The 14,600-nt window shown below is 46.5% G+C and overlaps 1 long non-coding RNA gene across 1 annotated transcript; it reads right to left on the bottom strand.

Annotated features, from left to right (window-relative positions):
- Positions 1–1,854: 1,854 nt before the first annotated feature.
- Positions 1,855–13,044, bottom strand: LOC309529791. The gene is made up of 3 exons (XR_014218462.1): positions 12,458–13,044; positions 3,526–3,861; positions 1,855–1,960 (listed from the first exon to the last, which is right to left on the bottom strand). It is a non-coding gene; the product is annotated as an uncharacterized lncRNA (long non-coding RNA).
- Between the last annotated feature and the right edge of the window lie 1,556 nt (positions 13,045–14,600).

The following is a 14,600-nucleotide window of genomic DNA, read 5'->3' as shown; positions in this document are numbered from 1 at the left end:
GATCCTAGGAATTAGAAGGGACCCAAGCGTCCTACAGACCTGCCCCGCAAACACAGACAAACTCACAACAATACGTTTGAAAAGCTATTGCAGCAGCTGACACTCTTGTGGTCTGAGACCATATGAAAAGTGTTCCAGAGGATTTAAGAACCTTGTGTTGAGCTAGGCTGAATTCACCCTGTGTTTCATGCTTTCCAAATTGCAGTGGCACATCCTGATACTGGAATGTGGAATCCCATAAAAGCGTCCTTGACCGGAACATCCATTAAAATGGCAGAAGGACACTCCACTCCCTAAAAAGGGAACATTCAAATTAAGTTCCAGTTCGAAGGTAGAAGCTATGATCTTCAATTAAAAAAAGAAAAGAAAAAGCCCATGCTTGTATAAGCATGTGAATGTAAATACTTTGCTTACTTTGTCTTTAGCTTATGGTTACCAGACGTCCCCATTTCCTGGGGACAGTCCCCGGATTTACAAATCTATCCCCGGACAAAATCCATCCAGGGAATGTCCCTAGATTTCATTTAATGTCTCCGGATTTATATTTTAAGTGTTATGGATTTATTAACAGGGAATGAATGTTGTGTGATTAGTTCAATGACACAGGACACATCATATGGGGACTTAAAGGTAAAGGTAAAGGGACTCCTGACCATTAGGTCCAGTTGTGACCGACTCTGGGGTTGTGGTGCTCATCTCACTTTATTGGTCGAGGGAGCCGGTGTTTGTCCGCAGACAGCTTCCGGGTCATGTGGCCAGCATGACTAAGCTGCTTCTGGCGAACCAGAGCAGCCCACGGAAACGCCGTTTACCTTTCCACCAGAGCGGTACCTATTTATCTACTTGCACTTCGTGCTTTTGAACTGCTAGGTTGTCAGGAGCAGGGACTGAGCAATGGGAGCTCACCCCGTAGCGGGGATTCGAACCGCCGACCTTCTGATTGATAAGTCCAGAGCCTAGGACTTGCCGATCAGAAGGTTGGGGGTTTAACCCACAATGCCACCCGCGTCCCTATATGGGGACTTACGGTGAGGCAAAATGGTGGGCGTCACGGCAGCTCCTGAAGTCAGCCAGAGCCAACTGCACTACCAGGCTGGCTCCAGGCTGCTGAGACTGCCACTGCCGAGGGGGAACCGGGGATGCCTGGCATGCCAACTGGGGGAACCGCTGACCCCCCCCCCTACGACCCAAATCGAGCCGGGAGCAAGAGTGCCTGGCCACCTGGCCGACTGCCCAGCAGTGCTCTGGGGCCAGGAAAACCCCAGAGCCGATGCATGGAGAAGGAGGAGAGAAGGAGAAGGAGGAAGGATAAAAAAGAGGGGAGCCTTGACCTTGCCACGCCACTGCCACCGCCGCCACGGAAGAGGAGAGGGCACTGGGATGGCAAGGGCATGTGGCCGAGCCCAGGCCTGACTCAAGGTGCTCCAAGTGAGCAGGCTGGGGCCCAGAGGAAGGCCGCGCGACAGAGGAGACCACAGAAGAAAAGATATTACTTCTTTTTAAAATATGTATATACATTTTTTTTCTCTATTAAAAAAAAAAGTGTCCCCCGACTCTTTGAAAAAAATCTGGTAACCTTCCTTTAGCTATATGTTCTTCAAGTAAAAGCTTTTGAACAAATGTTTGAACATTGTTTTAATTTCAAGAAAAAAGTTAGTAGTATTGCAGAAGATTGGGCTTCCTAGCTGTGATTTAGCTACTCTGCCAACACAACACCTTCCTATGATCTATGACAGTGTCATCAGTGATCCGCAAACAAAGGGGCACAGGAGGTTGAATCAGTCCTTGGCTTGATGCCTTTTGGCCTGAAATGCAGTGGAGGTGCTCTGCTTTGTGTTACTTTTGACTAAACATGTGAGCACGGGCCTGCGTAGATGACGTCCACGAGCCTTCTGCAAAATCGCACGATGCAGGCTGATCGAAAGATGAGGCTTGTTGTATCTCCCCAGACTGATGTGGCCTGAAATGGAACCATAATTGAGTTTGCTTTTCAGCACACTGCGTGTATATTTAAAATTAGTAAAATGTACGCTTCAGAAAAGCACATCTTAAACCCATCTTTCTGTGCGTAAATTAGATTGTGTATCACTGAGTTCGTGCCCTGGCAACAGATTATAGGCATAGTAGGCCAAAGATAAGCACTTTTCCACTGACTTCAGTCACAGTGGTCACAACTTTCTTGAATTCCTCTTTCAATCAGTAAGACTGAAAAGTGCTTGACTTTGTGTGTATCTGAGGCCCACAATCCATGGTAGTAATAAAACTATTATTATTTAAAAATTTTAAAATTGACATTTTGCTGCTCTTCAATAGTACCTCATAATGTAGCACCTGCCCTCTGATAGTCTGTGTGAGTGGATTGCACAAAAAGCTCTTTGGTACTTCAGAAAGGAAGCCATTTCAGCCACCAAATCGAAAGCATTCTTGCTTAGTTTTAGCTAGCAACAGTTCATGTATATAGTGCTGCTCAAGATTTGGCTGCTCAGTTGAGGGTATAGGTTGGCAGTCCCTCCTCTGCACGAGATACATGATGTGGGTACCAGGGACTTTTTAGCGGTGGCTCCTCATGTGTGGAACTCCCTCCCAACTGAGGTGCATCTGGCCCTATCCCTCTGGGATAGTTTGAGTGAAGACTGGGGATGGGGAAATCTGTCAATTTCAGTTTATATCTGTGTCTCGTTTTCCCCATCTTTCAAATCAGTTCTCCACATTGCCACGACTATTTGTGGTTTGTTTTTGTTTAGAAAAACACAACCTAGTTTTTAAAAATACAAGTTGACATTGATTGGATGATGGCATTGTGGGGGTGCTCTCTAAAAAGCGAGTGAACAAAGAGCGGCAATTCCACATTAAACTCCCCTGTGTGGAAACACCCAGAGTTTGGAGATTCATGCTATACTGGTAAGGGGAATGAGGCAAACAAGCAAATCCAGTGAGTTTCAGTTGGTCATTCAGAACGTTAAACATTTTGTAGACTTTCGTAGCCTTTGCTATACTTCTTGTTTTGTAGGCTTGCTGTAGGCATGTCCTAAAACTTTCCACAGAATACCAATAAGACATACCACAAGCCTACTGATGCTTTTACCCATAAAGACTCCTAATGATGGAGCAAAAGGCTATGAAAATGAGATTTCCTCTACCGTACACCCTCTACCAAAAAAAATAGACTTTTACGAGAACTTAAGGTTTGGTTACAGAATGGCATATAATGTGGTGCCTTTAAGCAACCTTCTCATTGAAGCCACTCTCAATTACTGCAAATGGGTGTGGGTGTGTGTGAAAAGAAGCATGAAATGGTCCTGGTTTTATGAATTATTTCATTCAGAGACCAAACAGACCATGTCACACTCGTGAGGTCTATTCTCAAACTGCTGAAACTAAGTTGTAATCAACCTTCATGCATGTTGACGTATTAAAGATGGGTGGAAAGTTGGAGAGGGCCTTCCAGCAAAATTAGAATGAATCCACAGAATAAACCAGGAACATAGATGGAGAAAAGGTATTATCAGATTTATGTATACGTACTTCTTACACAATAATTTTTGTTGGCATCCATCTGTTTCAAGAGATAATGGCGTGCACCTCGGGGGGTGAAGTCAACCAAACGACCTCTCTGGGGTGCAAGCCTGGGCAGTGTGTAGGAAGGCTCTGGGCTACCCAGAGAACAAGACACACACCCTTGGCCTTGCCAATGTGGTCCAAAGGAGAACAGAGCAATCCATTTGGCAGCAGTCTGGCTGCAGGAGTTTCCAGAAGGAGGCGTACAAGGCACCATCCAAGCGTCTTAAGACTCCACTCCAGATTTGTGTAGGGTTTACTCCTTAGCCTTTTCTTCTTCTGAAGATATCTCCTGAAGATATCCTGCAGGACAGGATTTAGGAGGTTTAGGGCCAGAGTTTTCCTTCCCCTAGATGGGCTACCTTAGCAGGTTGACAAGCCCCATCTCCCCCTCACTTCCACAGCGGTTCTCAACCTGTGGGTCCCCAGATGTTGCTGGACTACAACTCCCATCATCCCTGAGCTCTGGCCTCGCTAGCTAGGGGTGATGGGAGTTGTAGTCCAACAACATCTGGGGACCCACAGGTTGAGAAAGGCTGCTCTATAGCATGTGCAGAAAATGTCTTCTTGACCGTTGGACCCACTATTGGTCTCGTCTGCTCCATCTGCCAGAGTCTGCCTTGATATGCAGGGAAAGTCCTGGGGTGTGGCTACCGTCGCATCCTGACTTATCTCTGCCTCTTAGCCCCACTCCTCTCTTGCCTCTGAGTCTGAACCATTCTCTGCCACAGTATCTTCCTGCTCACTAAGCCCAGTTGCCTCCTCATCTTCTGACATCTCCTCCTCCCCAGTCTTCTCCCTCTGACCACTCATTGTCGTCCCAACACCAATCACCTGCTTCTGAGCCTTCTCTCCTTGGGCGTTCCCCACCAGGTGCCTCCCACCATTCTTTTGCATCCAGCCAACCCATGGCATCTGGCTGAAAGAACATCCCACACCCTGGCTTAAAAGGCAGCAGCAGCAGCAGCATAATCAGATCACCTCCACCATTACTAAAATGTTGCACCCGTCCCCTCTCAGCAAAACTGAGGTGCAGGGAAGAAAGCAGGGAATGTGCACAGCTCTTGGATAGCCAACACAATTTATCTGTTTACACCAACCCTGAGCAACAACAGTTAAAGGCTCGGGTGTCCCACATGCCGAGATGAAGAGGGGAGCATCTTGTGACAGCTATTTAAAGGAACCCCGTTGCAAATACGCTTATACATGCTGTTGCATCCAAGAAGCGTAGTTCCATTTAATGTGGCTCTTTCCAATCCTTTCAAAATCCCTTTTCTTATAACACTTACAGTCACACTGTGCAGTTAATGGACATCAAGCCAAGAGGTTTCAGGGCGATGAAGGCAAGGTAAAAGGGATTACATGCGTAAGAAACATAACAACATTTTATACTTGTCAAAGCATGGAAGGGGCAGGAATCACAAGGTTTTCCCATGATACTCTTTCTCTCAACCCTCCAGCAAAGCCCATTCATCTCCCGAGACTTTCCTTCGTCTGATAAGCTGATGGCTACACATTCCCCGATTATCATACAGAGTTACGCTTCTTTCATTTTGAAACCTTTTGGAAATACTCAGATGGAAAGTCTCTTAGGATCCAGAGTGATTTATGTGGCGTGGCTGCAAGAGACTCTTTGGTAGTAACGAAAAGCTTGCTCCTAAGGAGTCAAATGTTCTCGGCTGAATTTCTCTGCTACGTTTAATGCAAGGCACATGGGTTGCAAATTACTGTTTCCTGCTTGGCAGGGGGTTGGACTCGATGGCCCTTGTGGTCTATTCCAACTCTATGATTCTATGATACTAGAGTGAACTGCACCGCTTCCATCCAGAAGGTATGGTGGTGAAGTGTAACAAACAGAAAAGCCAGAAAACTGGAATGCTGTTTTAAATTATAGTTGTAGGCTGCAATCCAATAGCATAGGGTGGGATGCAACCCTAAGGTGGTTGCACACTGCCTTCTCCTGAACCATCCTTTAATAAATAATAATAATAAAATTTTATTTATACCTCACTCCCCCGCGGCTAAAGCCGGGCTCAGGGCGGCTAACACCAATAAAATTACAATTAAAACATAATGGGGGGGGTGACACACAAACAAACAAAAACCAGTTTATTAAAATACGGGTTAAAATACAATTTAAAATGCAGCCCCATTTTAATAGTAGCCCATAGATCAAAACCATAAGGGGAGGGAAACATAAGGGTCAGACTGAGTCCAAACCAAAGGCCAGGCAGAACAGCTCTGTCTTGCAGGCCCTGCAGAAAGATGTCAAGTCCCGCAGGGCCCTAGTCTCTTGTGACAGAGCGTTCCACCAAGTCAGGGCCAGTACTGAAAAGGCCCTGGCCCTAGTTGAGACCAATCTAACCACCTTGTTATTTGTGGACCTTAAGGTCCTCTGTGGGGCATACCAGGAGAGGCGGTCCCGTAGGCACGAGGGTCCTAGGCCGCATAGGGCTTTGAAGGTCAAAACCAGCACCTTAAACCTGACCCCATACTCCACCGGGAGCCACCGCAGTTGGTAAAGCACCGGATGAATGTGATCCCGTGGCAAGGACCCTGTAAGGAGCCTCGCCGTGGCATTCTGCTGGAGTTTCTGGGTCAGCTTCAAGGGCAGCCCCACGTAGAGCGAGTTACAATAATCAAGCCTGGAGGTGACCGTCACATGGATCACTGTGGCCAGATCAGGGCGAGAAACCACATCCCCAACCAGATGTTTTGGATTAACCCTAGTTAGCAGGGGTGATGAGCCTTGTAATCTACAACACTCGGAGGACACCAGATTGGGAAGGCTGCCTAGGTTGGCAGAGGATTTTTAGGTTGGCAAAAGCTGGGCTCATCAGCAGGGTGGGACAGAGGGCTTGCATTGCCATCAATTCCCAGGCGTTTGAATGAGAATCAAACTCATCCATTTGTTAATAAATGAGATGTCCGAACCACAAGTGGCGAAGCTCTGCAATATATGCTTTGCCTATTGTCAGAGGAGGAATGGTGGAGACCTCCTCCCCATCCTGACCCTGCCAGGGAGGAGGAAGAGGAAGACAGTATAGATTTACAACAGAAGTTTGCGGGGTGAGCCAGTGTGGTGTAGTGGTTCAGAGCAGTGGACTCGTAATCTAGTGAACAGAGTTCGCATCTCCGCTCCTCCACATGCAGCTGCTGTGTGACCTTGGGCTAGTCACACTTCTTTGAAGTCTCTCAGCCCCACTCACCTCACAGAGTGTTTGTTGTGGGGGAGGAAGGGAAAGGAGATTGTTAGCAGCTTTGAGACTCCTTCAGGTAGTGATAAAGCAGGATATCAAATCCAAACTCTTCTTCTCAAAAATAATAATAATAATAAAACACACACACACACAAAAACAGAAGTTTGCAGGAGGTCACAGCTCAAAGGCAGATGAGAGGGAAAGTTGGGAAATCATGGGAGAGCCAGAGCAACACCTGGCTGACATGTCATTAGAAAGCATTCCAGACCCTCCATCTCCCAGAACCCGGCAAGCCTTAAAAGTAGGAGAGCAAAGAGCTCAAGGACAGAGGGCATGTAGCAGCACCCATAGAGAAGATGATGAGAATGACGAATGAGGAAGTGGGAGAGACAGGGGGTAGAGTTTCACTTGGGACAACACCATTATCCAAGAGGCTGTCTTCTATGGCCTCTCTCTGTAAAGACTGAAATAAAAAAGGACTGTAAGAAACTTTTCCTTATCTTTATAATTTCTGGGCAACCAGCCGGGAGCTGCTGACAGCATCCTGACACCTATATGAAGTCCTAGGAGTCTTGTTCCTGCCAGGGTGATGGATATAGGTACCAACTCCCTGGGGTCCTGGATGCCCGAGCACCCACAAAATTCCCCATGAAGGGTCCAGGCACCCACAAAATTTGGTGCCAGGGCCATGCATACTGCATGGCACCCACAGCCCATGGCAACCCATGGTCACAGGGCCAAGTTGGCACTCCTGGTGCTGGTTTTTATGGTATTTATGGGACCACCTCTCCTGGTATGCCCCGCAGAGGACCTTAAGGTCCATGAATAATCATAGTTTAGAGGTCCCAGGCCCTAAGGAAGTCAGATTATCCTCCACCAAGACCAGGGCCTTCTCAGTGGTGGCTCCGACCTGGTGGAATGCTCTGTCCCATGAGACCAGGGCCCTACAGGATTTAACTTCCTTCCGCAGGGCCTGTAAGACAGAGCTATTCCGCCTGGCTTTCAATTTGAACTTAGCCTGATCTTTTATTCCCCTTCTTCCCCTCCCCCTCCCCTTTTTATGTAGATTATCCGCTCTGGGATCCCACAGCTAATTCTCCCCTGGTCTCCTCGCTGGCTTAAATAGGACTAATTTAGCCAGCTAGCTCTGGTGATCATCTAATGTTTATTGGATGGATTTTCCCACTAAATTGATTTTTGAATTCTGAATTTATTGTTATTCACGTTTTATACTGTATTTTATGCTTTTTTGTTGTTGCATCAATTAAGTGTTTTAAATTTGTTGTTAGCTGCCCTGAGCCCGGTTTTCTGAACCGGGAAGGGCGGGGTATAAATAAAAATATATTATTATTATTATTATTATTATTATTATTATTATTATTATTATTAGGATCTGGGGAACATGCCTGAAGGCAGCCTGTAACAGGAAGCAGATACAGAACGATCTGTCACTTTAGGAGATGCAGGACCTTGGACAGCGACCAGGAACAACAGCCGGTTGAATCCTTACCACCCAGGAATGGCTTCCAGATTCTTTGGGAGGAGGCAGCTCAGCCCCCAGCCCCTGGGGTAAGGAATGCTTGTTGAGCTGGATTAGGCCCCTGGGCAGGCAGTTAGCCACTCCTCCCAGGCAGAACCACTGAGTGAATATCAGGAACCCAAGATACGGGAAGAATGGATTTTAAAGTTAATGGACTATGCCGACATTGCAAAAAAAGGTAAAGGACCCCTGACAGTTAAGTCCAGTCGCAGACGGCTCTGGGGTTGAGGTGCTCATCTCACTTTACAGGCCAAGGGAGCCAGCGTTTTTCCACAGACAGTTTTTCCAGGTCATGTGGCCAGCATGACTAAGCTGCTTCTGGCACAACGGAACACCAACACCAGAGCAGCGCACCGAAATGCCGTTTACCTTCCCGCCGGAGTGATACCTATTTATCTACTTGCAATTTGACGTGCTTTCGAACTGCTAGGTTGGCAGGAGCAGGGATCGAGCAACGCGAGCTCACCCAGTCGCGGGGATTCGAACCGCCGACCTTCTGATCGGCAAGTCCTAGGCTCTGTGGTTTAACCCACAGCTCCACCCTCGTCCCTTGCCGACATGGCAAAGTTGACAGCAAAAATAAGAGAGCAAAAAGATTAGAACTTTGTTGAAGAGTGGAGGTTCTTTTCAGACTATTTGAGAGAGAGAAACTGTAGTCAAATGAATAATAGGCAATGGGTCATTGGTTTGACCTGGCAGTTTCTTGAATCATTTGCTTTCTTGTATACACGGCTGCTGAATTTGTATTCAAGAAGTTTGCTATGGGTGCTGAGAGGCGTTGGCAGGTGCCTATTCCCCCCACAGAGCTATAGTTCCCAAAGTTCCTGGGAAGAGGGATTGATTGTTCAACCACTCTGGGAATTCAAGCTTTGTGAGGGGGATAACTCTCAGCACCCTTAACAAACCACGGTTTCCAGAAACCACAGGGGGGAACCACAACTGTTTAAAGTGGCATTAACAGTGTTTTAAATGCATGATGCAGATGAGGCCTAAGTCTGGCCCATTTATTTCAATGGCTTTACTCTGCATAAAACTTAGCTGACTGCCACCCAAATATAAATAAAGATGTGGGTTTGTACTTGGGTCAATATTCTTATTCATCATTACTATTTAGGTGTATTAGTCGCTTGTTCCCAAGGTACGAATCCTTTCATAAGCTGGCATTTTAAGTTGCATTACAGCTATCACATGAAACATGGCATTCCTTTCCCACATTTTACGTGCTGGTGAAATAAAAGCTGGTTTTCCCATAATACAGTCATACCTTGGAAATCAAACGGAATCCATTCCGGAAGTCTGTTCGACTTCCAAAATGTTTGAAAACCAAATTGTGGCTTCTGATTGGCTGCGGGAATCTCCTGCAGCCAATCAGAAGCCATGGAAGCCCCATCAGACGTTCGGGTTCCAAAAGAACGTTCACAAACCGGAACAATCACTTCCAGGTTTGCGGTGTTCAGGAGCCAAAATTCTGAGTTCCACAGCGTTTGGGATCCGAGGTACGACTGTACTCTGACTCTAAGTTTAGGAACAGGAAATCCGCCCTCTCCCTCTTTTGCCACACGGTTGTCTCAATGTGAACAAACCTGCCAGTGGAAAATATGTGGGCTTTCCTTAGAAGGAAAAACAAAATGGGGACAAACTGTTTTCCAGCAGAGGGAGGGAGCCTGTGATTCTCCTAAGTGTTGCCTGGACTACCACTCTCCTTACCCGTAACTACCCTATTTTTCACTCTATAGGACGCACTCTTCGCTGTGAGACCACATTCACCCGGTGCTATACCAGCTGCACTGGCTCCCAGTGGAGTACAGGATCAGGTTTAAGGTGCTGGTTTTAACCTTTAAAGCCTTATACGGCCTAGGACCCTCGTACCTATGGGACCGCCTCTCCTGGTATGCCCCACAGAGAAACTTACGGTCTTCAAATAAAAACATCTTGAAGGTCCCAGGCCACAGAGAAGTTAGGCTGGCCTCAACTAGAGCCAGGGCTTTTTCGGCTGTGGCTCCGATCTGGTGGAACACTCTGTCACAAGAGACTACGGCCCTGCGGGACTTGACATCTTTCTGCAGGGCCTGCAAGACAGAGCTGCTCCACCAGGCCTTTGGCCAGGGCACAGCCTGACTCCCTCCCTCGGCAATCTTCGCGGAGCTCTGGCCCAATGGTTGCCAGTGGCTTGATTTGAATTAATTTTATAATGAATGATTTTAGAGTGTTGTTTGTGCTGTACTTTTGTACTGTTTTATTGTTGTTAGCCGTCCTGAGCCCGGCTTCGGCTGGGGAGGGCGGGATATGAATAATTATTATTATTATTATTATTATTATTATTATTATTATTATTATTATTATTCCCCTCCCAAAATTAAGGGGAAATGTGTGTGCATCCTATAGAGCAAATGCAGGCTGCGTGGCTAAGCCCAAAGCCAAAACAGGGAGACGGAGCGCTGCGCAGCACTAAGTCTCGCTGTTCTAGCTTGCGGACGGCTGTGCAAAGCCTCTGCAGGGCAGCGGGGTGCCTTCATCCCGCTGCCCTGCGGAGGCTACGAAGGCTGTACGAAGGTGGGGGAAAGGCTGCAACGCTTCCCCCCACTGCCAGCCCCACAAGCTGGGGGGGGGGACAGCGGGAAGGCAGAGCGCCACCTTCCCACTGCTCCCTGACCTGGTCTTTGGGGCTGGCGGTGGGGGAAAGCATTGCTCTCCCCCCGCCATCCCCAAAGAGCAGGTTGAAAGGAACCCAAAGCCAAAGCTTCGGGTGAACACAGCTTGAACGCACAGAACACACCTTGTTTTAGAGGGGGAGAACAAGAAAAAAAATTTTTTTTCCTGTTCTCCCCCTCCTATGGTCCGGTGCGTCCTATGGTCCGGAGCATCCTATAGAGCGAAAAATATGGTATTTGCCATCCTGGTTGGGGCTGACAGGTTTTGGAGCCCAACAATATGTAGAAGGGCCCAGGTTTCTGACACATTTGAGCACCTTGCCCAGAAATTGCCTGCCTTGCATCTCCTTCTCTTGCCTCTTTCACATGGGAATAATAATGGCAAAATGGGCTCACCTCCCACTTCCCTGCTTCCTCCCTTCCACGGCTGGAGAGTGTCATCTGCTGACCGAGAAGTTAACTGCGAGCATCACAGACAGTGTTAGAAACTCAGACAGATAAGCTAGCCAGCAAATGGCTCTTTAAACCAAGGTTACAGTCGGCCAAAACAGAACGTCTAGTTGCTCTAAAGTCTTATTTTTCAAATGATGGACTGACTTTGATTGATTTTTCAATTAAACATCTGCCAAGTTCAGATGACTACCTTGAGTTAGGTTAAGAGCTTTGAGAACTTAAAGAAGTTACTTGATCCAGGTTCAGTCCACATATATATTGGCCTATTCCAGCCTCTTTTTTTCTTAACGGCAACTGCTCCTGCTCAGGCTGCACAGAAAAAGCAATTTGGGTTCCGGAAATTAATTTTGAACACTGGTTACAGGTGTTAGAATTCCTGCTCCGTGATTGCAGTCATGGGATTGTTGTCTATCTATATGTCTATATGTTTTGACTCACCAGAGCGGGAAGTGATGGAGACAGGATGTTTGTGTTCCTGTGTTCCGTGAAGTGGGATTATTGTCCTTTGGTTTTTTTCTCTTTGCTGTCTGATGCTAGAGAGCGAGTGAGACATGTTGCCATGCTCCGTGTGTGTTTATATGTAAATAAAGTAGATTAGCTAAAATGCTGAGTTGCTGAGGTCTGTTATGCATGATGCGCAAACTCTGCGGATCCCTGAGTGTGCCAATGTCTGTTGGCATCGGTCGCTGTGATGTTCGGGCTGAAGAAAGCTTTTGAAGCTCCCGAACGATTGACCAGGAGGGAGAGAACATGCCAGTCGGGCACGTGTCTCTATCAGGGTCCTACTCAAGTGTAGGCTGAGCTCCTGACAACAGGTGCAGTTCAAAGTGATGTGTCTGTTTATTTGAAGCAATTGTACTCAGCTCCTCATCCAGAGTGGCTTACATGCAATGAATTAAAACAAGACAGGCTTACAATATTTTTTTAAAATAAATAAATAAATAAATACGACATACAAGGGGAAAGGAACAGGGAGGGGAGAGGAAAGAAATCAGAACTTTTCCACAATAAAATGCCCTGTATATAGAAAAATAATAGCACATTAGCACACATACACACTAATGGGCTGGACTCAACTGTTCTCCTTGTCACAACAGTCTTGTACTATGCGCAAGGAATCCATTTTAGATCTTACAAACAAAGCAGCCTCAAGGGGTGCAGTGCAGGCCAGGAAAAACTTTTACCACTTGATCCTGCCAAATGTACAAAACCTAAATTCAAGCGTCACTGAAACAGGCATTTCAGGCTGTTGAGGGCAAGCAGGGGGCAGCTGTTGTTTCTGCTAAAGTCTCTCTCTTTGTATTAAAATCAAGCATGTGTTTTTCGTAAGCATGATACGCCTAGCGGATGACTCAAGACCAAAACTCTGGCCCCTAAATAAACAGATCATTGTTTGTCGTACCGCTTAAATCCCAACGGGTTATTTTTATTCACAGCTTGGATCTCCCCGGAATATTTACAAGTTCGCACTATGCAAGCTGATTAACTATGTACACTTATTATAGGCCAGCACTTGAAAACAGGGAGCTCTTCCAAAGGACTGATTTAATTGCCTTTGGATAACTATTTGAGCGTTGCGGGACTCCAAAATGCTTGCCCAGATCTCAAAATGAGCTGGTTATAGAATCTCTTGATGTCACCCCTTTTTGACCCTGAAAGAAGGCTGTTTGCTGATAAGCAATGCATGTTTCCTTAGTCAAATAAAAGAGATTTATTATTATTATTATTATTATTATTATTATTATTATTATTATTATTAAACAAACACTTGCAGAGTCAGATGTCAGGAACACTCGGTGGGACTGGAGTGGCCAAAAATGTAGGCATTTTTTTACAAATGTTTCTGAGGTTTCTTCATTCGGAGACTGAGGCAAAGCTTGGCTTGACATTATCTTCATTTTCTGGGTGAAATAAAATTATAGTGCATAGAACTCTCCGATGGCTCATCTCCTCGCAGCTGCTCATATGAAAATGGTGTGCCGTTGAAAAGCTGTTGGAACTTGCACTGTTCAGAAATGGTATATGATGGAATTTGGTATTTAGAAGAGTATGGATTTGGATTTGATATCCCACTTTATCACTATGCTAAGGAGTCTCAAACGGCTAACATTCTCCTTTCCCTCCCACCCCCCCAGAAACACTCTGTGAGGTGAGTGGGGCTGAGAGACTTCAGAGAAGTGTGACTAGCCCAAGGTCACCCAGCAGCTGCATGTGGAGGAGCGGGGAAGCGAACCCGGTTCCCCAGATTACTAGACTACCGCTCTTAACCACTACACCACACTGGTAGTATCTGACAGACTTACACGATGATGCAGCCTTTCCAGAGGTTAAATCCCACAGGACACTTCTGAAGCAGACTGGATGAAATTCCACACCCTCCAACATTCTTCCGATGCAAATAGGGGAATTCTATTCTGCATCAGTAAGATTCTCCCGTGTTTGATCTCACCGCACACAATAGAAGTCATATACACATAGAAATCTGTCACCTTGAGCCAATTACAACCTCTCAGCTTAACCTACCTCCCCGGATTGTTGTAAAGAAAAGAAATGTGTGAGGGAAGGGATCGTGTACAGCACCTTCCACAGATAAACAGAATGGAACCTTGCCAGGGGGAAAGGAAGGAAATACTACTACTAATAATAATACTAATAATAATGGAAACTGTGAGAATGATCAGGAACATAGGTAAAGGTAAAGGAACCCCTGACCATTAGGTCCAGTCATGACCGACTCTGGGGTTGCGGCGCTCATCTCGCTTTATTGGCCAAGGGAGTCGGCATACAGCTTCCGGGTCATGTGGTCAGCATGACAAAGCTGCTTCTGGTGAGCCAAAGCAATGCACAGAAACGCCATTTACCTTCCCGCCGGTGTGGTACCTATTTATCTACTTGCACTTTGGCGTGCTTTCAAACTGCTAGGTTGGCAGGAGCTGGGAGCGAGCAACAGGAGCTCACCCCGTTGTGGGGATTCAAACCGCCGACCTTCTGATAGGCAAGTCCTAGGCTCTGTGGTTTAACCCACAGCGCCACCCGCGTCCCATCTGATCAGGAACATACCAGAGAGTAAATCCTATTGAACTTAGTGGAACTTAGTTCTGAGTAGAAGTGCTTAGGATTACAGTATAAGGCTCCACAGTCTTTACCTAGTTACCTGGGAGCTCCATTGAAAACAGTGGGACTTGCTTCTCAGTAGAC

The sequence above is a fragment of the Podarcis vaucheri genome, assembly GCF_965113315.1.
Source record: "Podarcis vaucheri genome assembly, chromosome: 3".
Lineage (NCBI taxonomy): Eukaryota > Metazoa > Chordata > Lepidosauria > Squamata > Lacertidae > Podarcis > Podarcis vaucheri.
The sequence above is the reverse complement of the archived record's forward strand: the minus strand, read 5'-3'. Positions and strand labels throughout refer to the sequence as shown.